We start from the raw sequence: 25979 nt of genomic DNA, 5'->3' as shown, positions 1-25979 counted from the left end.
CAGGGACCTGTGCGCTCGCTCCACCACAAACATGTTAGAGAATGTTCCCTGACCGAGCAGCTCACCAAGCATCTTCTCCACGTAGCATTCCATCCGTCCCGTGGGCGTCGTCTCTGGCAGGCCCGTGATGCGCAGGTTACAGCGTCGCGAGCGGGCCTCCACGTCCTCCATTTTATCTTGCAGGACCTGCATAAGCCGCCCCATCTTCACACGGTCCGCCTCCGCTGCTGTCTGCACTTCTTCAACCTCTACCAACTGCTGTTCCGTTTGGTCCAGGCGCTCCGTGTGCTTGTCCAAACGCTCCGCCATGCGGTCCATACGATACGAAAGGGCGTCGATCCTGACCCCAAGGGAGGTTATGCCTGACTGCAACCCCTTTTCCATCATGAGCAGCAAGCTCCGGATATCCTGTTCTTCCCCTGGCGCGCTGCAGGTCGCCCCTGCACGGGAGAGGGGGGGGAAGCCCTCCACCGCCCAGCTGGTTAGCGCTCCAATGAGTTCACCGCTCCTCGAGGGCAGCAATCACAGCTACTTATCTGGCCTGTGCTGCGTGATCCTGGCTCCCCTCCGCCGCTGCAGCGTAACGGCAGGACCACTCGTATATCGGCTGCTGCCCCAAACGCCGTTCCAGCACTCCTCCTCCGCGACTTCCGATGTTGTTGCAGCAGCTCCCGCCGTGACACCGCTGCTTCGTGGCCAGTGGGCTACGCTTTGCGAGGCACTTGCAGCGAAGGCGATGCGCGGGGCCAGTATGCCGCCCGCAGTCCAGCCGCACGCACGGCCACGTCGCCCGGCAGCCTCCGTCACTAGAGCCCGGGGATCGGCGGCCCTCCTCCGCACTCTGCTCTGCCAGCCAGCGACCATCCACACAGCGTCCCTCTGAGTCTCGCTTTGTAGCCGCTTAGCGTGTACCGGCTTCCGCTTTCCAGCCGCAGCTTTTAAATCGGGATCCCGGCAGTAGAGGGGCAGGATATTAGGCGGATAGTGATACCGCGCAGCGGAGCTTAGGGCTCAGGTGGCCATTCTTTGTGCGAGCCAAGCTCCGCCCCGCAACTGCCTTTTACTTCTTAAAATTGGCCAGTTGTTTAAACTGCATACACTAATTAATTATCTTGTGAGTAGCTTTCTCTACTAAAGAAAAGTTCAATACTAGAGGTACGCTTCCATTTGCCTTTGAATATTTAGCAAAAGTTACTTTTATTAATAAGCCTTTTTTAAACGTTTTTCTTCTTAGACAACACTCTTATCTATTTTTTTCATTCTGTTGAGTATCAAAGTAAATAGTTTCTCTTCAGAGCAAACACTTTATCAACCACACTCTCTATATATTATTTTTGTTTGAAAAGCTGCTATTCTCGTCTTAGTGTCCCTCATTTTTTGTAACAAATACTATATTACTCTACTTCTAAACATTCTTATTTTTATTTCTTTAAATTGTTCCACCACCTTGTCAAATTAGGTGCTTTTTATATGTTTTTTCTTTTAATCTTACTCCTTCTCTGGTACGAATTTGGAGAGGTAAAGTAAATAGACAGCAGCACTGTAAGTACATGGGTGGGATCCTACAGTAGCTAACCAAACGTTCACGTTTCAATGTGTTTCTGTGTTTGTAAATAGTTAAATAAACTAGGTTATGTTTGTTTGTTAATTTTTAGTTTAAATTGTATTCTAATATGTTAATAAAATGCACTTGCAAAGTTGCAAATATATTTATTATTAATTTAAATGAAGGGCCACAAACACACCAATACAGGTACTCATACATGTACTCACACACCTATACAGTCATTCACACGAGTACTGACAACCCGCAAACTTTCACACACACACACTCAAAACCCATACAGTCAGTGACAGGCCTATTTGCATATGGAAACATCTACTTACTTACATAATGTGCAGGTTTTTTTTACTGCAATCTTTATGGTTGTTTTTTAACCAACTGCTCAATAATCATTATTTCAGCAGTACATCAATTGTGCTATATGGAAATACAACCTGCGGACAGTAGAAGGGGTAATTAGACTGACAGAACATATTTTTTCAGGCACAAACATGTGTCATTTTGCACAGTTTGTAATCATCTCACTCAAATCTACACAGGCTTCTGGTATTGTGATGACTGCAGCTGATGAAGGTTCTCCAAAGGGTGACGCAGAGGTGGAATATTCTGCTGCACCTAAATTCTCCTGCATCATTCTGTTGTACACCTTTTCATGAATTGTTTTTAAGTGCTACCAATTGGAACTTGTCCCATGTGAATACTTCTTGGCAGTGATGCTGGGTTACTGTATGCCACAAATATTACACTACATACATTTAACTGTAATATTTTTCCCTGAAGGCATTCTTAAATGCTTGCAGACAACTCTTTCTTTTGTTCTTGCTTGTGTAAAGATATACCTGCATGTGTTTAAAGTGGTTGTAAGCAAAACTGTATTTGTAAATAGTTAAATAAGTTGTGTTATGTTTATTTGTTTATTTGTAGTGAGTGCAATGTACAGTGGTCCATTTGTACGATCCTATTTTGCATGAACAAACGGGTTTGCGACCTGTTTGCGCATGCAAAATGTCAAAAGGCTATGTACAATTCCTAAATAGCGAGTCACAATTTATTTGTGACTCGCTATTTAAGAATTGCAAGTCGCTATTAGGAAGGGGCGTTCCCTTCCTAATAGCGACTGCAACCTCATGTATGAATGCTTTGCAACCGCAATTGTGGTCGCAAAACACTTGCGCCCTTAAAAAATGAAACATTTAATTTATTTAAAAAAAAAAAAATGCATCCCGTTTTCCTTTAGGAAAACAGGCTGCATTTAAAAAAAGAAAAGGCTGCTTTATTTAAAAGCAATCCCACACATGGTGGTCTGCTGAGCCTAGTACACGACCATCCCAGGGAGGGCCTGTCCTCACCAATGGGCTTGCAAATTACGAGAGGCTCATTAAAATTCATGAGCCTCGCAATTTCCATACCCATCGGCAATCGCAACAGTGTTAAACACACTGTTGTACATGCAAGATAGCGCTGCGCAGATTGAGATTCTCAAAAAACTCGCAATTTGCGAGGCACTATTTTGCGCAGCATACATCTGGCCCAGTGTTCCTTAATTGCAATGAGAAAGTGTGTAGTTTTTTTCTACAATCTTTAGGATTGCTACTCAACGATGACTGCTTAAAAAGTATATCGTTTAAGATAGGCCTGGGTGGTAAATTCCATTCCGCTTGCGGAATTTGCGGAAGTTGGGCAATTCCGTGTTCCGCGGAGAACACGGCATTGGCAAAAATTCTGTGATCCGCTGCGTTGCAGAATTTTTCCCTTGTTCACGCTTTCAAAATGCGTGTTCGCACGCGCGGGAGTGACTTACCGGGATACCTGCATTCGCCGATGAGTTTTCCTATCCGTTCGCGTGCGCATAAGATTTTGGTAGCCGTCCGTGTGATCCCGCGAGAATGTGCGATCGCGAACACGTCATTCGGATGCGCCCGCATTTTCGAACAGGATACATGCATCGTGAGCAAGCGGAACAAGTGAAAGAAGATGGCCGCGCCAATTTGGCGACTGCATTGGCAAGTTTGCTAGATATTTCCCGCCCAGCACGCAAACAGCGTTCACGAACAAGAAAAACGCATCGTGAACATGCGGAACAAGCAATTCCGTGTCTTCGCGGAACTCTGCGTCCTCGTGGAGATTTTTTACCATTTCCGGGAACTTTGCGTAGCGCGATAACGCAAATTCCGCCCACCCTTAGTTTAAGGTGAATGTGTAACAAAGTTGAGAACAGTAAAAAAGGGAAAAATAAATACTTATTTATATTGATACATACCTTTACAGTATGAGAAATGTTTAGTTGTTTCTTTGATTTATGTCTTTATGCGTTGTTGAAACTGTAAGTCACTTTTGTAATTCAATTAATTGTGAAACTAATAAAAAAAAAATTGTAAATATTTATATTTAGATCAATGTCAAAATCTATTGGAGTAATGTAGTTTACTAATTAGTTCTTGCAGTGCTTCTCATTAACATTATATTTTGAGGATGCTCACCCAAGCACAAATTGCTAGAGTTACTAACAAACCTAGGCACACATCAGTACAGCAACTCACATACCCAGCTGGACACAGACAGAGGTAATTAAAACAAAGGCTCATACTTATAAAGCCACTTACCCACCTAGACACACATTGATACAGTCACTGACATATCAAGCTGAACACTAATGCATCCAATAACACCCAGGTACACACTGACACACCAATGCAGACTCTGATGCACACAGGCATACAGTAATACAAACACTGACACAGGCAGCCAAACACCAATGCATCCAATAAGACACCCATGCATACACTGACACATACACTGACATACCCAGTGTTGGAAACTCATCCTGTGTACTGGGCACACCTCAACTTTTTGCTGACTGGTACTGGTGGTAACTGACTCTGACTGACCCTGGGCTCTGCCTAACCAGGCCCAGGTCCAGTGCTATGCTGAAAGAGACACATTTGGAATACAGTTAAAACACCTACATGCACTAGGGTACACTATGGGTTGGGGAACCACTGTAATTGGCATGACCAATCCTAAAAGGCCCTAGTACATAATATGGCAGGGGGAGTAAAACTACCTCTCAGTCCCTAGTATATAATAGGGCATGGCAGTTTAGAGGCCAGCAGCCCTTTCTGCACTTGCATGTGTGCAATGCTGAGCTTGAGGTCCGTTTAAAAGTAGCCCTGTGATGCAGGACTGCTTTTAAAAAGTAAATTGTGCCCCAACTCAAATTTGGTGTTTGGAGCACTTAAAAATGGATAACCTACAATGTTTGGGCCTATTAGGTATCCCCAGGGTCTCCCCTAGGTATCCCAGAGGTAGGAGGTGAGGTATTTATAAGGAGGACCCTTATAAAATGAGTTTTAAATGCCCTTGGTTTAGTGAAATTGCACATTCCACTCCCCGCGTTGTGATGAAGTGCTGCCCAAAATCGACTTTGGTGATAGAAGCACTGTGGAGGGAGGATCTGCAATATTTTTACATATTCAGAACCCCTAAAGTCTCCCCTAAGTGTTCCAGGGGTGGGGGTCCTGTAGGTATAGGCAGATTACTTATGAAATATATTTTTATAAACCCTGTGCTGGAAAAATGGCGCAGGTCATTGTTCCCGTTGCAAATCCCATGCCATATAGGTTAACATGGCAAGAAGTTATTAACTACTAACTCTTGATAGGAGAAGGCTAAACATACCATTCAAAGACTTCTCAGAATGGTATTAATAAACTCAACAATATGATATTGCTGAATTTCACCTAAAATGTACAGACAAGAAGTTGTAAGACTTTCTTTTTTGTAAACCCAGATTAAGCCTTCCAGTGGTCTGTCCTGATTGGTCAGAGTTAAGTCAATTAACCAGGTTTCTTTGAAGAGGTGATAAAGAACCCCTGTGGCTGACCAGATCTGCTGGGAGGGCAGTGTCCTGTTGCACAGGAATGCCAGAGCAGGGGAAGAAGTCATAAACAATGGACTTCAAGGGAAGGGGAAGACACCAGTGTTATTTATACAACTCTACTCTCTTGAACCCAGCCAGATGCTAGGATTATGGAAGGAACGAGCAGATGCAAGGGGAAGAGACTGTGAAGATTAGCCATCCTAGGGGTGTGTTTAGCCATCTGTTCACTCCCTGCTTGAAAATCAGCCATTATGAATTTGGAAAAATTGGTGCAACACTCTTCAGGAAGTGGTCAGACCTTGGGGTGGGACCCTATATCCCATCGAACAGGAGTGACCTCCTTCTTGACCCAGAGAACTTGGAATAAGTATCTGAGAGGAGCAGAGCCTCTCGGGTCTGCTGCTTGAAACTTAAGAAAGCACCTGGTGGAGAACCACCCCATCACCCCGGGCCTCTTGGACTTCCTGATTGATATTAATAGGGCATCGGCCCTGATTTTTAGGCATTCAAACTGCAGGCCGCCTTGCATGTCCAGTTTGTTTGGGGCCACCAACTCCCCAATCCGGAAAGCGCCATAAAAGGCTAATGAAAAGGCAGCAGTGAATAACCTGACCTCACTTGCGGTGTTGCAAATTGCTGGGAAGGCTGCTAGTATTGACGTGAGAAGCTGCACCCCAATTGGCTGCCTCGTGTCTGGGGCCGATCCCTGGAGGCGTCACCACCCTTTCAGAGCTTTTCTTACCGTGAAACTGTTAGTGGGGTCACCCCTGTCCTTGATCTGAGCGAAGAAGGAAATCGCCGCTACTTGTTTTCTAGCTGCGGCCGCCGAGCGCCCATTGACCCTCAGCCAACCCAAATATGAAATGAGTGCCCCCGTGTCATGCCAACGCTCCACCCACCCCTCACCCAGGAAAGAACAATACTGCCAGAACGCCCCTTCGTATGCTTTCCTGGTCCTGGGTGCTAGACTCGCTGCCACGAGGTCTGGTAAGCGGGGGCACCAATCTGCCAAAGTCGTTCTGGGAAGAGGGTTGCCTGCTCTGCCGCTGTTGGGAGATGAGCCCTGAAAACCTGCATCTTAAAGCGAGAAAGCGCATCAGCCGCATGATTAAGTACACCAGGCACGTGTTTTGCTCTAAATTGTACATTCAATTTCATACAGGTGAGAACAATCTCCTTCAAGAGGCGGAGAATCATCTTACATCGGGCTGCCTGCTGATTGCTGCACTCAACAACGGTCATATTATCAGACCAGATAATCACTGACTGATTACACAATTGTTCAGGCCACACAATCAATGCCACCCAGATGGGGAATAGCTTAAGGAAGCCAATGTTCCCTGTCAAACCGCTCTCCACCCACCACGCTGGCCAACGTTGAGCAACCCACTCGGTACCGAGTATGGCGCCAAATCCCTCACTGCCCACGGCGTCAGTCATTAAACCCAACTCCGCGGATGCAATGGGCGGACCCGGCCACACTACCCTGCCATTAAAATCCTGCAGGAATGCCATCCAAATCCGCATGTCCTGCCGGACCTCAGCTGACAGCCTTGTGTGGTGGTGTTTTTCTTTGAGGCCAGTCATGGCTTGGGAGATGGATCTGGAGAAGGGTCTGGCCATTGGAATGACCCGCAGTGCGAAATTGAGTTGCCCTACTGTCTGCTGCAACTGATGTAATGTGACCTTCTGCTTGCTCAAGCATAGCTGCAAACATGCCCTGAATTTGTTGACCTTGTCTAAGGGTACCCTAAAACACTCCTGGACAGAATCCAGCTCAATGCCCAGGAACTCTATAGTAGATGCGGGGGGGCGGAGCTTGCCGGGATCAATGGCGGACGCGTGAGCGCTGAGCTCCTCGTCTCGACCCTCGCAAGATCCGCTAAATGATCCTGTACTGCTGAGCTGCTCGGTGTTCCTGACGGGGGAGCCCCCCTAGATCCTGGCGGTGTGTGCTGCGGCCCTCCGACGCCACCGAGGGAGCTGCGCGGACCGCGCGAAGTGAGCGGAGGCGGGTGCGCCGGGCTGGGCCGGAATCCCCGAGCTGTGGTGTGTGGCTACCTGGAGAGCGTGCGTCGACGTGCGGCTTGACCGAGGGATGGTGTCCCGGTCTCCCGGTGCCTCTGTCGAGGGGGTGGCGGCCTGCATCAGCGGCTGAGCGGACAGCTCCGGGGAGAGCTGGGGGTACTGCAGCCCCCCCACGAGCGGTGAAGGGGACGCCGGCATCGGCCTCAGCGCTTGGGACGGAGAGTCACCCCTGCGAGTTGGAGTACAGAGAGTGGAGCTGCCATCTGGTGTGGGCCCTGGGGCTGCGGAGACAGACGGAGTGCAGCGGAACCTTGGCCACGCGGGTGGTGCCTGTCGGGGTGCCCCCCAGCGCCTGAAGGGACCTAGAGGAGGTGCCCGGGCGCGCTCAGCCGGGACGTCGCATGAACGAGTGGAGGCGGCCCCCCAGCTTGGACCGGTGGTGCCGGGGAGGCCCGTAAGTGGAGAGAGGGGGGCTCCGGGCGCAGTCCGGAGCGGCGTGACGCGGGTCCACGGTCCCGCGTAGGAGCCTCGCAGCGCCCCAAATCTGAGCTTGGGAGCGCATTGGGTGGTCGCCCTTGAAAAGAACTCGGGGAAGTTGCCCGGGTGCCTCATTGCCTCCTTGGGACCTCGGGGGTTCTGATACCTACCGCGGCGTCCTGACTGCGGCGCACAGACTTGGAGGTGCGGTGACAGGTAGTCACCGGCATGGGGAAAGGAGATAAAACGCAGCCCAAACTCACGTTCGACCCGCGCAAGCCTAAGGGGACCGCCGGCGCGGGTCAGGAGGCACCCGTTGGTGGCGCGGGCGCGGAGGGTGCGGCAGGAGCGGACATCAGGGAAATGCTGGTGGCGATGGAGAAAGGCCTGCAGGGCAGCTTAACTGCAATCGATGCCAAATTGGACGCACTCACATACCGCATGGACCGCATGTCGGAGCGTGTCGATAAGAATTCGGAGAGACTGGACACGGCCGAGATGAGGGTCTCGCAGGTGGAGGCAGCCCAGACGGAGTGGGACGCGGACCGCAAGCAATTCAGCAAGCTGCTGCAGGTCATACAGGATAAGTCGGAGGACCTGGAGGCCCGTTCCCGCAGATCGAACATTCGCATCACAGGGGTGGCGGAATCCACCTCGACAGGGAAGATGGAACTGTTTGTCGAAAAAATGCTGCGCACCTTGCTGGGGGAGGATGTGTTCTCGCCCATGTTTGTGGTGGAGAGAGCCCACAGATCGCTGGGCCCGCGCCCCAGGCCGGGTGCGCCGGCGAGGCCCATCATTGCGAAGCTCCTGAATTACAGAGACAGGGACGTGGCGCTGCGGATGGCCAGGGAAAAAGGCAAGCTGCAGTACAAGGGCATGGACATTTCGATCTATCCGGACTTCACGGCCAGGAGGAGAGACGTCAGTTTGCTCCGTACAAACGACAGCTACGTGATCTTGGTCTGGACTATGCCATGCTCTACCCGGCGAGGCTGAGGATAAACAGGCAAGGACACTCGCACTTCTTCACGGACCCGAGAGAACTCCAAAAATCACTGAAGGTATGGTCCCGGGAGCGGCAGGGAAGTCCCAGGGGTCCGGGGGACGCTCCGGAGACGGCCTCGGGCCTGGATGGGCAGGACTAGTTGCCGGTGTGTGGCCGGGCATAACATGCAAGCAGACTGTTGGTCTCACAGGCTGTATGCGGGACATGTGCTACCCTAGAGGTGATTGGGTTGCCTGGAACTGTACGGACACTCGCTGCTGATACCCCGGCGACTCGGAGCTGAGAGGCGCTCCTTCGGATGGGACTCTCTCTTGGGTGCCATTGACTGTGGTGTTCTTTTTGGGCCCCTTCGGCTCCGAACTCAGGGGACTCTGGTTATTATGCTAGGCGCGATGCGGACTGCCCACCCGCTGTGAATACTGGAGCGAGTGCCCTAGGGAAGTTTGCATTCTAGGTCCTGGATTTGAGGAGGCATGGGTGGGGGAGGGCCTGCGGGGTGCTTCTTTCGAGGCCACGCGCGCTGTTCTGCCTTATAGTGGGGTCGTCCTTGGGAGGGGGTTGCGGGGTGCCCCCTGACATCCTTGTAGGTGATGGAACGGCAGCTCGCGAAGCAGTAAGGTTGCTCGAGGGTTGGGCGGCTGAGATGCGCTGCTATTTGGCTCGTTGCCAGGTTGTGATTGGAGCAGTGCTTGGTACCTCTGCCCCAGCGCTATTGCCTAGTTTGACTCCTGTGGGGTCTGGTTCAGGGTATGTTTGAGGGGTATGTTTGTGGGTTAGCGGGGTGGGGGGGTGGCTGGGGGATCTGTCTGGCCAGGTTGGGGGAGGTCGGCTGTGGGCGGGGGGGTAAGTTGGGGATCGGGGCGGGGGGTTCGCACGCACAGTGGAGTGGTAGGTCGTTTGCTTTGCTGTTCAATGTCTGGATTGGGTCGTCTGCGCACTGTCGGTGGGTGACACTTCTCACTGGGGCGATTGGGACATGCCCGCTGTAAGACAGAGTAAATGTGATGGGAGACCCTAGTGAATTGTCTGGTGATAATGCCACAGCGTCCCTCAGGGCGCTGACGTGGAATGTGCGGGGGTTGAATGATTTTCGAAAGTTGAGGAAAGTATTGAGCTTCCTGCGTAGGCATCACATCGATCTGGCGCTCCTGCAGGAGACTCACCTCCCTCCCACGAGCCACATGCTTAACGCGCGCGGTTTGGCGGGCAATAGTGCCGCAGCGGGGTTCACCTCGCACTCCAGGGGTGTGCTTACCTGGGTAAATCCCCAATCCCGCTTGGCGCTGACGGTCCTAGACGCAGACTCGGCCGGGCGCTATCTGATAGTTCGGTGCGTAGGGAAGAGTCATGATTTAGTAGTAGTCAACGTGTATGGCCCCAACTACGACAACCCTGAGTTCTACGCGGCCTTGGCCGTCGTTTGCCGTCGCTATACCCACGCCCGCATGGTGTGGGGGGGGGATTTTAACTTCACGTTTGACCCAGCTCTGGACCGCTCCTCGGGGCCGGCGCGCCGCCCGGCGGCGGCTGCCTTGTGTATGCAGGCGGAGCTCACCAGACTCGATTTGGTGGACGTCTGGCGACAGGGACACCCAGGGCAGGGAGGATTTACGCACTACTCCGAATACCACGACATCCACACTAGAATAGATTACTGGCTGATGTCGCGGTCGCTGCTGACCCTGGTCAGGGGCTGTGCGGTCCTCCCTCGCACGCTCTTGGATCACTCCCCGCTACTACTAATATTGGATACATCGGTTAGACGTATCCCACCGTTCATATGGAGATTTCCGCCATACTCGCTCCTAGATGAGTTGTTCCGGGGGGACCTGGCAGAGGACATAGAGACCTTCTTCGACAACAACTTGGGCTCGGTACAGAGTTTCCACACGGTCTGGGACTCGTTCAAAGCTTACATCAGAGGCATGGCCATGGCCAAGCATTCTGGGGTCCTAAAATCTATACGGGGGAGCCTCAAGTCCATAGAGACGCAGTTAGCAACTCTGGAGGAGAGCCAGCGGTCCTCTGCGGACCCTGCAGTGGGGACCCAGATTCAGGCGCTGATTGCGGAGTATCACAGGGAGGCGGACAGGGAGGTGCAACATATGGGCAAGTACGCAACGGCCCGAGCATATGGGGAGAGCGAGCGCCCGGGCTCACTGTTGGCGAGCATACTGCGTAACAGCAGGAAGCCCCTGGTCATCGACGAGCTGGTTACAGAGGCTGGCACAGTGGTCACTGGGGAGGAGGCGATATGCGCCGAATTTCGGGACTACTACGCGGGGCTTTATACAGCCAAGTCCGCCCAGATGGAGGAGGAAATAGAGGACTATCTCAGCTATATCAAAATACCCTTCCTGACCGACTCTCAGAGAGAGTTCCTGTCGCTCCCCATACAGCAGGATGAAATCTTGGAGGCACTAGAGGGGATGCGGTCTGGTAGCGCCCCTGGGGCCGATGGATTGACGGTGGCTTTTTATAAAGCATTCAAAGATAAGCTTCTCCCCCATTTGATCACTTTATTTGATGGCATATGCCAGGATGGCTACATGCCTGACACGATGCGCGAAGCGCTTTTAGTCACTATTCTGAAACCAGGGAAGCCCCCTAACGCGTGTGGCTCGTACCGGCCGCTCTCCCTCATCAATGTGGATGCGAAGCTGTACGCTAAGGTGCTGGCCACGCGTCTGGCGCTGCTGGTACCGGAACTCGTAGCCCCGGAACAGGCGGGATTCATACCAGCCAGAAACCTTACATACAATATTCGCACGGTTCTGGGGACCATGCAACATGTGCGCCCTGAAAATAAGGCACTGGCCATTTTTCTAGACATGGAAAAAGCGTTTGACTCGGTGGAGTGGCCCTTTATGGTACGGGTGCTTCGTAAGATTGGACTGGGGGAGCCCTTTCTGCAGATGCTGGGAGCAATATATCATCAGCCTACAGCTAGGCTACGATTGGGTGACTGGGTCACGGAAGCCTTCCGGATCAGCAGAGGGACCAGGCAAGGCTGCCCTCTCTCCCCTCTCCTCTATGCCCTGGTGGCGGAACCCTTGGCATGCGCTATTAGAGAGTATCACCGCTATGAGGGCATTAACTTTCCCACCTACCAAATTGGCATCTCCACGTATGCAGATGACACGTTGCTTTACGTCCGGGATCTGGAGACGAACCTCTCGTCCATACTGCGGGAAGTGGTCAGGTTTGGGGCGCTGTCTGGCCTCAAGGTGAACTGGAGCAAGTCACTGGCATTTCCGTTGACGCCGGTTACGGTGCCTTTTCCAATGGACTACCCACTGCAATGGACTACGGACTCGGTTAGGTACCTGGGGATCCGGCTACATAAGGACCCCGAGGTGCTTATTAGAGAAAATTACGGAGTAGCATACGCTAAGCTGGTCGAGGACGTGGAGAGGTGGAATCGACTGCCCCTATCTCTGTTGGGCAGAATCGCCATTATGAAAATGGTTGTCTTACCGAGATTCCTGTTCCTCTTCACCAACATCCCCATTGTGTTGTCCAGAGCCTTCTTTAAGCAGTTGACCCAAACCCTAATACGGTTGGCCTGGGGTGGCAAACAGCCTAGAGTACAATGGAAGGTGTTAACTCTTCCGTACGAACTGGGAGGACAGGGGGCGCCGGACATGGAGAAATACTACAGGGTGGCACAGGCGGCACACCTGCACGCGTGGATACATGCCAGCGCTGACATCACCCATGTTATCTTGGAGCGTCTGTTCGCGGACCCGCTCCCATTGCCCGCAGTTGTCTTTCAGCCTGTGAGCCGCTCGGTGGGGCGCCTGGACTCCCTCCAGGCCACGACTCATGCATGGCAGGCGTTAATGAGGGCACATGATTGCGCTCTTCTGTATTCCCCTTTGCTGCCGGTGGAATGGGTGCTTTTGCTCCCCCCGCTGCGGGAGAGAGGAGTGGTACAGGCATTGGGCTCCTTGGGCATTACGCGGATTGACGACTTATTCGCGGATGGGGTGGCCAAGACATGGGATCAGCTTGGGCTGGCGCAGTCTGCCCACACGCTTCTGCAGCGTTTTCAGTTCCACAGGGTTCGCAGGGCTTTGGCGGTCGCGCTGGGCCCGGGCATGGCAGAGCCTCCGGAGGTTCCGGAACTCACCTACATTATCAAAACGGTAGCGCCTCCTAGATTGCTCTCGAATCTTAAAAGAATGGGGGACCGGCAGATGGCGCGTACACAAGCTTCGGCGCGGCTCGCCTGGCAGGGTGACCTGCACTTAGAGTTCACAGACGAGATGTGGAGGTACTGCTGTGTCAGCACCAAGGCGATATCGCTTAACGGCCGGCACAGATTAGTGCATTTCAAGTACCTACAGAGGGTGTATTATACCCCGGAGCGATTACATCGGTACGGGCTCAGAGCGTCTGCAGAGTGCGAACGTTGCCATGCCCCGGTGGCGGACTTTATGCATATGTCTTGGCGTTGTCCTGGTATCGCTAAGTTTTGGACCGATGTGTTCCTTGAGTTGAGCCGGATCCTGGGCACGGAGATTGTCCCAGACCCAGCCCTGGCGCTGTTAGGGTACTCCTGGCCTCTCCCGGTGGCGTTGCGCCGGTTGGTAGACATGGCATTGCTCATTGCGAGAAGGGTCGTTGCAGCCTGCTGGATGAGGGGGCCCCTTCCCACCAAGAAACGGTGGGCCAGGGATATGCTGTGTTGCAGTACACAGGCGGAGACCTATAGTGAACTGCTGCCGCCGAAAAGTCATCCCAAGAATTTCTGGGGGTTATACAGAACGTATCTGTCGACTGCGGCCCTAGAGCCGGCGGCCCGGGAGGCAGCCCAGGGGGAGGGGCGCGATGGAAGTGAGAGTGCTGAGTGTGCCCCGGCCCCTGATCCAAACTAGGGACGTCTGTGGGGGAGAGTGGCAATGGCTTGCGATATGGCTAGGACGATGGCCGGGGGGTCCGGCGTGCAGGACTGTAGCAGGACCTGTAGGGTGGCTGGTGCGGGGGCAACGGGAAGAGTGACAGTGCGGTATGGATCGGGAAACGGTATGATGGGGGCGGAGTGTGATGCCTGGCAGGAGTGGGCGGACGTACCGACGGAAACACACAGATAGGGAAGGATGGCCGGACAGGACAGTGTGCGTGCGAAGGGTGGGTGGGGGGGTGGGGGGAGGGGCTGCGAGTGGAGTGCATGGGAGTGTGGCTGGGCTCGCCAGTTCGGGCTGACAGTCCCTGATTTCCCTGAGATTTCTACAAGCTTTTACATAGGCTGGCGGCGACGGGGCTGCATACAGCAGCCTGTCACTGAAGGACGTATTGCTCCCAAGTTGAACAACCGAGACGCCGCCGGTCCTCCGGGATGTCGGCTAAATGGCTGTGTTAAGTATTGGTGGGGCGACTCACCCGTGTGGGTGGCGCCCAGTCGTTGTCATGTGAACTGTGGGCAGCTGGCCCTGTGTATCTCCTACTTGCAAATAAAGGTTTTGGAAACTTTAAAAAAAAAAAAAAAAAAAACTCTATAGTAGATGCAGGACCAACCGTCTTCCCCGGGGCCAAAGGAACCCCCAGAGCCTGCATAAGCGCGCAAAATTCCTGCAGCGCCCACCCACATTCCGGTGAGCCCTGTGACCCCAGGATAAGAAAGTCATCAAGGTAATGCATGACCCACTGGTGCCCTGACTTCTGTCTGAAAACCCATTCCAAGAATGAGCTGAACTTCTCAAAGTATGCACATGAAACAGAGCATCCCATAGGCATACACATATCCATGTAAAAATTACCCTGAAATTTAAAACCAAGGAGATGATAATCGTCTGGGTGCACCGGGAGTAACCGAAAGTCTGATTCAATGTCGGATTTCGCCATCAGCGCTCCAGGGCCCAACCCTCTGAGAATCTCCACTGCTTGGTCAAATGAAGCATATTTAATACTGCAGAACTCATCGTTGATCGCATCATTCAGAGAGTTACCCCTGGGAGCGGACAAGTTGTGTATGAGTCTGAATTCCCCTTCTACCTTTTTGGGGACTACGCCCAAAGGGGAGCACACAAAGTTCTTAACTGGCAAAGACTTGAAAGGGCCGGCCACCCTACCCAGGCGCAGCTCCCTGGCAATCTTTGTGGAGACTATGTCTGGGTTGGTCCGGGCGGAGAGTTGGTTCTGGCAATCAGATGCCCCCACATAATTTGGAGCTGGTATCCTAAACCCATCCCTGAAACCCTCCAATAAAGCTCTGGCTGTCAGATGACATGGATACTTGTTGAGCCATGGAGTCAGTGCCGTGACGTCGATGGGTGAGCGCGCTTTAAGCGGGGGAAACCCACCTCACTCCTGCTTCTTTCTGCCCTTATCTTTTGATCTTTTAAGACATTTGGACTCCGGGTGGGATGGATTGGCACAAATGGAACACGCGTGCTTGAACCTGCACTGGACCTGTGGTCTGGTGCAGGTCCGCCTGTTGAAATCCCAGCACGTCCCTTTCCTTCCACTGTTATTGCTCGAATTCGTGGTGTAGCTTGTGTTACCCTGTGCCCGAAAGGGCTGTAAAGGCTGGGCTGGCTGAAAGGACTGACTCTTTAGACCACCATGGCCCTCACCCCCAAATAGATCTAACCATGATACCATGTAAATTCGATCCCATGACAGGGTTGGGTCAGACGCCTTAGCCACCCTGAAATTCTTGTCATAAACCAACCACCCCCCACCGCGAATTTATCGTGGGCCAACACTATTCTGTTCTGGTAACAGGCCATCAGCGCCTGTAAGTTTGAAAAACGCTCAGCAGTGACTGCCATGAATATGGAAAAGGTCCTAATCCAATTGAGTAAATTCTCTTCTACCCTAAATTTTTGCATCTCACTAGCCCATTCCCTTGGGAGCATGTAATCCTTGTTCTTTCTTGACTCCTCCCTTTCCCTCTCGCAGATCAGCAGCGAAAACATGTTAATATATTCTCCAGCCCAAATTCTATTTTTTAGCTCCAGTGACACATGCCTGCCCAAGAACTCGCGCTCAGAGCTGATCTCGCCCACACCCAACATTGGCAATGGAGGCAGTTTACCTGTTACCGATGTCCCCGGCGCCTCCGGTGGAATCCCAGTTGTTGTACTGGCGACCGACACCCCTTTGTTCTCCAGAGTGGCAGTACCCCCCCCCCTGAAACAATAGGTAACGAAGCAACAGGACCAGCAACTCCCTGCTCCTTGCGCCCTGCATTGAACTCACCCACAATTCACATTGCTTCCGTTAGCGCATCGGTACCCACCTCTTTCACTCCCACTGCAGGGGCTAAAATGCCTGCCTTCCCCAACCAAGGCAGAATTGCCGCCAGGTGCGACACAACATCTTGAGGGACCTCCCCCCCCCACCGGTGGCGCCCCCCCCCAAAGGTGTTGTTACCGGGACGGGACCCGGGGTCGGCGGCACTGGCACCCCCAGGGGAGCGGGTTGTGGCACTGGGCCTACCGGAATCGCTGGTGGCCCTGTATACGGAGGTGGGGCAAGTGGCTCAACCGGTGATGCAGGTACCGGTGGTGATGTTGCTGGCACTGGCACCGCCGGGCTCCCTGGGCATGGAGCTGGTACAGGGGCAGGTGGTACCTCATCAGCGCCCCCAGGGGTCTGGGGGATGGACGGGGGTATCCCAGATGGCGCGCGCTTCTTGGTTCCCACCCTTTTGGGGATTGCTGGGAAAGCCGCCTTGGGGGGCACATTCGGGCGCCTAGGCCTCACACCCTCCTGTCCTTCAACCTTCTCCTTAAGGTTAGCAAGATCCTGCCCCATCTCTGTCACTTTACGCATCATCTCTTCCATCAGCCTCTCCATACGGGAGCCCTGTTCCCCTCTTTTTGCCTTCCCTGCCATAACGCCAAATCAACCACAATGCCACCCAACACCTACACTTAGTTTAAGCTGAGCTTACTGTAGCTGCTCCAATGCTTACGCAGGCCCTGGCAGATTGTTTAAGAACACAGGTCAAATTACTTATGCTAATGTCCAATGAGATAGCAGTTGCATAAACTTTTAGACAGAGCCAATAATTATAAACCACCAAAACAAAATTGTTATAGTTCTTTGTAGCCCCCACAAAAGAAATGTGCATCAACCCCACATCCAGCTCTGTATTATTGTGCACACTGAGCAAATACAATTATAATCCCCCAAGCAGCTGACTCAGCAATTGCGCACGTCCCCCGAGCAACAAGACTTCAAAACCAATGCCAGATACAGCCTATACCTTTCTAACGATGACTATGAAATGTCCGGATTGCAAACCTAAACACGCGGGCGAGTGAGATGCCTTTACAACCTCACACTGAAAACGGGAATTGGACCTGTAACTCTGCGAGCAAGATTCACTTAACCGCTATGCCACAGTGACCCCCTATACCCAAAAGGCAGACCCTCCCCGTGCACCCGATATGCCTGTGCACCCGATATGCCCGCGCGCGCTATGCCGAGCGCTCAAAATGGGACCACAAAGCAGAATACAGCGTCCTAATCAAACCGGAGGGGTGAGTGCCTTGCACAACCCCCACCGGGTACCTCCAAAGGGATGTTCCCGCCTCGACCCCCGCACGACGATGCGCTCCGGCCGATCTCCAAGACGCTCCTTCCTCGATTCTAGGCACGAGACGCTTCGCTGCTCAGCCGATCGACTGGATTCTCCTTCCTTGGCCTCAGCACGACGATGCTTCCTTGCCACGGCCGGTCCCTTAATAGCACGCGACAGCGATTTCTCCCGGCCTCTGCAGCGCCACACCTCTTCCTGACGACACCCGGAACTACTGCTTCCCCCTTTTCTCGATGTACGACGATCCAAAGCCGACCTGTAAAACAAATAAAACAAATATTACCGCCTCCTAGCGAGGCGTGTGGGGGGCAAGCTGGGGAGCCAGGAACCAAGAGGAGGCTTCCTGGGCTCCCCAGCCCTTTATACCCCTGCGATGCTGTTCTCCCTTATCGCGACCCGGAAGCGATTCGCATCGCTTCCGGGTCATGCCCTATGTCCGAGACCAATGAGCGAGAGGGGGGGCGGCCGCCGCGTCACAAACGCGCGTGACAGGCACGCCCCCCCCACCACCACCGTCGCGGAGGGGGCCGGCTCAACCGCCATACCTTGTGGCGTGGCCGATGCCGGCCCCGCCGTTCTAAGAAAGCAAAAAGGACCATGCTCAGAAGTTGATGTGCATTTCCTAAGGCCTGTACTCTGAAGATTGCAACTTGTGCACCATCTGAAACTACAGCCCTGGGGACTACCTTGCTGTAAAAGGATTAAAGAGTGGACTCCCTGCAAGCTACAGGTTAAAAGAGCTCACCTGAAATACCACCACCAAAAGAACTAACAATGGATTTGTAAGGGTTTTGTCCAACTGGATTGTGGGAACTGAAATCCTCAACTTTCAAGGATCATCTTGGAGCTTCCAGACCCTTGGAGTGAGTTTGAGACACTTTGGGAACCTTTGGAGAACTGCAGGAAAAAGTTCCAGAAGTTTGGAGAAGTTTGGATCAACTTTGGAAAAAAGCTCCATAAGGGGACCGACTCAACCTGACCAGCCAAGCCGCCTGCCTTAAACCGCGAGTCGGCCTCAGGTTTGTGCTGCTGAAAACCTCCATGGGTCTTAGTTCCAGAGTTTGACCGGGAGTAGACGACATCTGAGTCTGGTGAACCCTCACCGAATCTAGCCTGGTGAAGATCATCGAGGGACCCCGCGACCAAAAGCTTTGTAAAAGTTTCTAATTCTGAATAAAGAAAAGGTGACTAGGAGCAACCGCATAAGCCAAGCCGCCTGCCTTTGACCGTCTGTCCCGCTGGAACGCTCCGGAGGTCAGACTTCCATAAGTTTGACCGAGAGACATATAGCAATGCAGACATACCCAACCAAACAGTAATGCATCCAATAATACACCCAGGCACACACTGATGCACACACGGACATACCCAGGTTCACATTGATGTATATGCTAACACACCCAGGCACTTAGAGATGCATACACTAACACACCCAGGTACATACTCACATATACACTAGCACTCCCAGGCACATACTCACATATACACTAACACACTCGGGCACACATTCATTCAATCATACACTAAAACACCCAGGCACACACTGATACATACACTAATATACGCAGGCACACAATACACACACTAACATAGCCAGGCACACACTGATATATACATTGACATACCCAGGCGCACACTGATGCACACACTGACACATCCAGGGACATACCAATGCAGACACCGACACAACCATCCAAAAACGAATGCACGGAATAAGACACCCAGGCATACACTGACACATACCCTGACAGACCCAGCGACATACCCATACAGACACTGACAACTCCAGGCATACAGTAATGCAGACACACCCAGTCAAACAGCAATGCATCTAATAATACACCCAGGCTCACACTGATGCATACACGGACATACCTAGGCTCACACTGATGTATATGCTAACACACCCAGGCATACAATCACATATACACTAACACACTCAGGTGCACATTCAGGCATACACTAATACACCCAGGCACACACTGATACATACACTAACACACCCAGACACACACTAACATACACAGGCACACACTGACATATAAACTGACTTACCCAGGCACACACTGATGCATACACTGATATATCCAGGGGCATACCAATGCAGGCACTGACTAACTCAGGCATACAGCAAGTGCAGCCACTGACACAACCATCCAAAAATAAATGCATCCAATAAGACACCCAGGCATACACTGACACATACACTGACACACCCAGGGACATACCAATACAGACACTGACAGCCCCAGGCATACAGTAATGCAGACATATCCAACCAAATAGTAATGCATTCAATAACACACCCAGTCACACACACATGCAAACACTGATATACCAAAGAACAGATGCAAACAATGACATACCCAAGCTCACAGTGGTGCATATGCTAACACACCCAGGCACATAGTGTTGCATACACTAACATACCCAGGCACACACTCACATATACACTAACACATGCTTGTGTACATTCATGCATACACTAAAACACCCAGACACACACTGATACATAAACTAACACACCCAGGACAACACTAATACACACACTAACACACCCAGGCACACTCTGACTTATATACTGACACACCCAGGCACATACTGATGCATACACTGACACCACCAGACACATACCAATACAGACACTGACACCCCCCGGGCATACAGAAATGCAGACATAGACACACCCAGTCAAACAATAATACATTCAATAACACACCCAAGCTCACACTGATGCATATGATAACACACCCAGGCACATACTGATGCATACAATAACATATTCTGGCACACCATAATGCATACTCTAACACAGCCAGGCACACACTAATGCATACAGTAACATACCCAGGCACACACTGAGGCAAACACTGACACACCCAGGCATACACCGATGCATACAACCACACACAGGGAGACTTACAATGCAAACACTGACACATCCAGGAATACAGCTTTGCCAAAACTGACACAACCAGCAAAGCACTAATACATCTAATAACATGCCCAGGCACACACTGGCACAGACACTGAGACACCCAGAGACTTACCAATACAGACACTGACACACCCAGGCATACAGCAATGCAGACACTGACACACCCATCCAAAAACAAATGAATCCAATAGCATACCCAAACGCACAGGCATACAGAGACAGACCCAGGGTGATAAAAATGTATACACTGACACTCCTTGGCAAACACTAATGCAGACACTGACATGTCCAGGCATACACCAAAGCAGACACTGACACACCCAGCCAAACACTAAAGCATCCAATAACACACCCAGGCATACACTGATTCATACACAGATGAACTCAGGCATAAATCAAAACAGACTTTGGTATGTACAGGCATACACCAATACAGACACTGACACATGTAACCTAACTCTAATGCATCCAATAACCCATCGAGTCACACACTGATACATACAGTGACACACCCAGAGTGATACTAATGCATACACTGACACACCTGGGCATACATTAAAGCAGACACTTACACACAACCAAACACTAATGCATCCAAGTCAGACACTGACACACATTCTGACACACCCACTCTCACACCGATAAAGTCCCAAACACATTTAAAACACAGACTTAGCTCTTTGCTTGAGTAGATGGTGGTTCTAACAAAAACTAGAAGGCTTTTAATTTTTTTTTCTTCTTTTTTCTTTTTTTAATACAAAGTGAACAGGTAGCAAAAAGGGTAATGATGGGGAAATGCAAAAAAAGCAGCTGCATTCAATCTTCAAAAAAATTGTTTAGTCATAGGAGGCAAAAAAAACTTATTGTATCTAAGAATGCAATCACAGAAGATATTTTTACAGCGACAAGCATGTGGCATTGTGCACAATGAATAACCATGTCGCTCAATTCTTTAGAGGCAGCTCGTATTGTAATGACTGCAGCTGATAATTGTTCTCCCAAGGTTGCTGTAGAGGTCGACTGTCCTGCTACACCTGCTTTCCCTCAGATCATCTGGTTGTAGACACTTTAGGTGCTTCCACATGAAACTGATCCCATGTGAATACTTCTTTGCAGAGCCTCTGGATAACTGCTTTCACAAATATTCCACCATTCATATTTTGCTGTTACCTTTTATTAACCAGAAGGTATAGTAAGGTACTTCCAAACATCACTTTCTTTTCTACGAGATGGTATGTCTTCCTCCTCATCCTCAACAGGTTTTGGATGCTCATCCTGGACAGACGATGTAGCCCCAGCCATTGTGTAAAAGCAGAGCACAACTGGTTCTCAATTCTCCTTCTCGAGTCTTCACTGGAGAAATAACTGCTTCTGGGTGTGGTTTTTCATGTGCAAGGGTGGAGTCTTAACCCTTTGGGTGCTCATGACGGAAGCATTCCGTCATGAGCACAGGCTCAGAAAATCCCTCTGCTGCAGACAGCGGAGAGATTTCCAATTTGTTTTGCCTTGGGAGGTGGGGAAGAGTTTCCCCAACCTCCCCAGGCCTATTTTGGGTTTTCCTTCCAATGAGAAGTGCGCACATGGCGCGCTATCGTCATTGCAATGAAAACGAAACTGAAACTCAGTTTCAGTTTCACAGTTTCGGTGCTTGTGGGACTATCTCAGCCCCCTGAGCACCGAAACACATGGGAGAGGTATAGTTGGAAAGGGGAGAATCTCCCCTTTCCAATGGTTCCCTTCCCTAGTGGATCCCTGCTTGGGGAACACCATAGGAGAGCGATCCCAAAGCAGGGATCCACCCAGTAGCACCAGGGAGGGGGCAGCGGCCCCTTGGGCAAGGGCCTTTGCTCCGCCCATACATTTTGGGCACATACAGTCTTTCTGCCCCCCCGGTGGGGCAGAAAGCACCCTAGGCGCCAAGGATTCTTTTTCTATAGGCCAGGGTTGGAGGATGCTCAGAATAGGCATTCGAATGCCCCCACTCAACACCCCAAAAAAAAGAAGGCAAAAGTAGTTCTGCCAGGAGGCAGATGGGGGCAATAGCCGCTGAACTGCCCCCAGGGGGGCAGAAATCCCACTAGGCACCAGTTTTTTTTTCTATTATACATAGGGGTGGGGGCTGCCCAGAATGGGCATGCCAATGCCCCCAACCCCCAAAAAAGGTACAGTCTTTCCACCCCCCCGGGAGGCAGATGGGGTAATAGCCCCTTATCTGCCCCCCCAAGGGGGCAGAAAGCCCACTAGGCACCAGGGATTTTTTTTCTCCAAAGTTCGAGGTGGGGGCTGCCCAGAATGGGAATGCCAATGCTCCCACCCCACTACCCCAAAAATGCCACAGACTTTCTGCCCTCCCAGGAGGCAGATGGGGACAGTAGCCCCTGATTTGCGCCAGGGGGGCAGAAAGCACAAAGGCACCAGGGATTTCTTTTAATATACGTAGGGGTGGGGGCTGCCCAGAATGGGTATACCAATGCCCCCACCCCAAAAATAATTACCACAGTCTTATTGCCCCCCCAGGAGGCAGATAGGGGTAAAAGCCCCTTATCTGCCTCCCGGGACAGCAGAATGACCAAAAGGCATCAGGGAATGTTTTTGTTCTTAAATCAGGGTTGTGGACTGCCCAGAATGTTACACTTCCAGATTGGGCAGGGAAGAATACTCAAAAGAATAGAAAAGATGAAAAGAGGAAGACTTCCAGCAGACCACTCCCCATTCATCACAGGGCCAGGATCCCTGCAGGGTATCATAAGATTACTTTAGGGCCAACCGAATCACCCTGACCCCCCAAGAAAAAAACAATAAAATCGTATCACCTTTTTGCCGACAAAATGTCGTCCCTAACCGTCATAGGGTGACCATAACACCCTTGATATGTTCAGCCAAGTGCAGTTGCATTAGCGGTCATGCCTAATGTCCTCTGCCAGCTTTGTCATCGTGGTAGCCCGGTGCGTGTAATCGCCATAATATGTAGGCCTGGGCTAAAAAGCTGTTCCGCTCGCGGAAATTGCGATAATTTGTCATTTTCGCGTTCCGCGGAGAGCGCGAAAATGTCTAAATTTCCGCAATCCGCATTTTACCGGAAATGTTTTGCTTGCTCGCGCTGTAAAATAATCCATTCTTGCGTGCGCGCGATCGCCTTACCTGAATCCCCGCGTTCGCCGACAAGTTTTCCCGATCCGTTCGCGTTCTCCACGAGATGTTGGATTGTTGGTAGCCATTTGTGCTGTCTCGCGACAGTTTGCGCCCGCAGTAACATCATTCGTCGCGCGATCACGTCTTTCTTCTCGCGATCATGCACCGCGAGACAAGTGAAAACAAGATGGCTGCGCCCGCGAGCAACCACATGGGTAAGTTGGCGAGCCGCAACCACGCAGAACATACCGCGAACGGGCGGGAAAAAAACTTCTGCATCTTCGCGATATTTCCGCGTGTTTGCGGAGATTTTTAACATTTTCGCGGTAATTTGCGAAAGTGAATTTCGCAAATTCCGCCCACCCCTAATAATATGTGCTGTAGCTGTGTGTCCATCAAGATTCTCCTTCTCCGGTATACAGACGAAGAAGACGGGCTGCTCAGACCCGTTCAGTTTACAAAGCCCGCTTTCAAAGGAAAACACAGAACACCTGTGGGAGGGGTGTGTCTCAAACAGGAAGGGCGCATGTGAATAGCATGTTGTGCCGCTGGGGGCATCATATTGGAAGGGTCACCACCGCTATGAGCAGAGTATGGAATTTGCTCATGCAAGTTGATTGGGAAAGCAAAACCCTGGCATAAACCATGAAAATTTGTTGGCACGTATTGTATTATACAAGGTGATCAATAAAAAACACTCCAGATCAACGTTTTAATATAAGAAAAAGTACATATAGTTAATCGAAGTGAACAATTATATACAATTGTCCAATGGAGAAATAAAAAACTAAGAAGTGAGGGGGTAAGATAGCATCCAGATTGACACCCACGTGTAAGGAGGGTATGATCCAAGTGGTAATAGTTAAGAGAACCGGCACAATGTGCGCAAGTGGTTGCAATATTCAAAAGGTCACTGTTATTACGGCTAGTATACAAACTGTATTAATAGTTTTCCAGAGGACACACGTCACAGTAGTATGAGACCCAAAGATACTAGGGGTGAGAACAGGCACAATGTGCGGGAGCAGGCGCCATATTTAAAAAATCACACCTATTATTACTGCTATACAAACTTTGTCAATGGCATTCCAGGTGACAATCAAATCCGTATACGTAACCATGGAAAACAAAAAACAATGATCAAGAGAAGGAAGGGAGCAAAATAGTAGTGACTCAAACTCAAGGCCGGTCAAATAACCTAACCTTAAACTTTCCAAGAAATTTCAAGGTGACAAGGTAGCATCCATTATATCATCTACACCTAGGGAACCTAGAAGAATGAAAATAAACCCAAAAGAATGAGCCAGAAAATGGTGGCGGCCATCTACGAGTAAGTGGTCCAGTAGTGCCCCATTAAGCAGATCATGAATATAGCATATAGTTAGGTTTTTTTAATAAATGATTTTTAGTGATTTTAACAAAGTAACATCCAGAGCATTTGCATAGTAATCGGGGTATACCATTGTCAATACAAATTAGCAAGAAAATCGAATGGCTTAGGTAGGGATAGAAGGAAACTCATAATCATTTAGCATTTCCATGACTACTGGGCAGGGCGGCTAACTGCTTCACTCCGCAGCGCGCACAGCCAAACATAAGCAAATTACTACAAAATACACAAAAGGAGAATCAGGGCATTGCTCCGCAAATCCAGTTACGACATATATCACATACCTCCGAAAGAGACACTATGAATTTGGACACAAAAGGCTCAACAATCGAGAAAAGGAAAGAGAAAAAATGAAAATTCATGTAGGATCTGAATAAGAGAACAAGAGCTGATCTCCTATATAGAACAACCGCAAGTACTAGTCTGGTGTGGTGGAAGGTGACGTCAATATAAGCATAGGGACAGAATGGGATGTGTGCTGGTGTGTCGTGCACCTCGGGGGTGAACTTAGGAGTAAATGGACGCAAAGGTCGGGGGGGATAAGTGGACACACAATGGTCGGGGAGGGGGCAGTAAGGTAAGTGGGAGGGTGAGCAATCTCGCATCCCCGTTAATACGGGGGAACTTCAGGGAGGAGGAACGGTCACAGCAGCCCAGGCCTCAATCACCGTTAAAAATCCCTGCCACCGCACAGGAGTGTGCTGCAGGGGTAGTGGCGCCCAGTCCTCAGCCTCACGCTGATTTATGCATTCCAAAACCAGTGCCCTCCGCAGATCAAACAGCCACACTGCAATCCCAGGGCCTGCCTACTCCTTCCAGGCCATAGCAATCCTCCGTTTGGCCAAACCCAGAGCGAGATTCAGAAATGTATTCACACTCTTGTGGGACGAGTTGCGCCTTGTGACTCCCAACAGGAAGTGAAGGGGTTCCACCTCCACCCGCGCATCCGTCGCTGCTGCAAGTACAGCAGCCACTTCCAACCAGAATGTGCGAATTGTGGCGCAAGT

This window comes from Triturus cristatus, chromosome 1_2 (genome assembly GCF_964204655.1).
Source record: "Triturus cristatus chromosome 1_2, aTriCri1.1, whole genome shotgun sequence".
Classification (NCBI taxonomy): domain Eukaryota; kingdom Metazoa; phylum Chordata; class Amphibia; order Caudata; family Salamandridae; genus Triturus; species Triturus cristatus.
The sequence above is the reverse complement of the archived record's forward strand: the minus strand, read 5'-3'. Positions refer to the sequence as shown.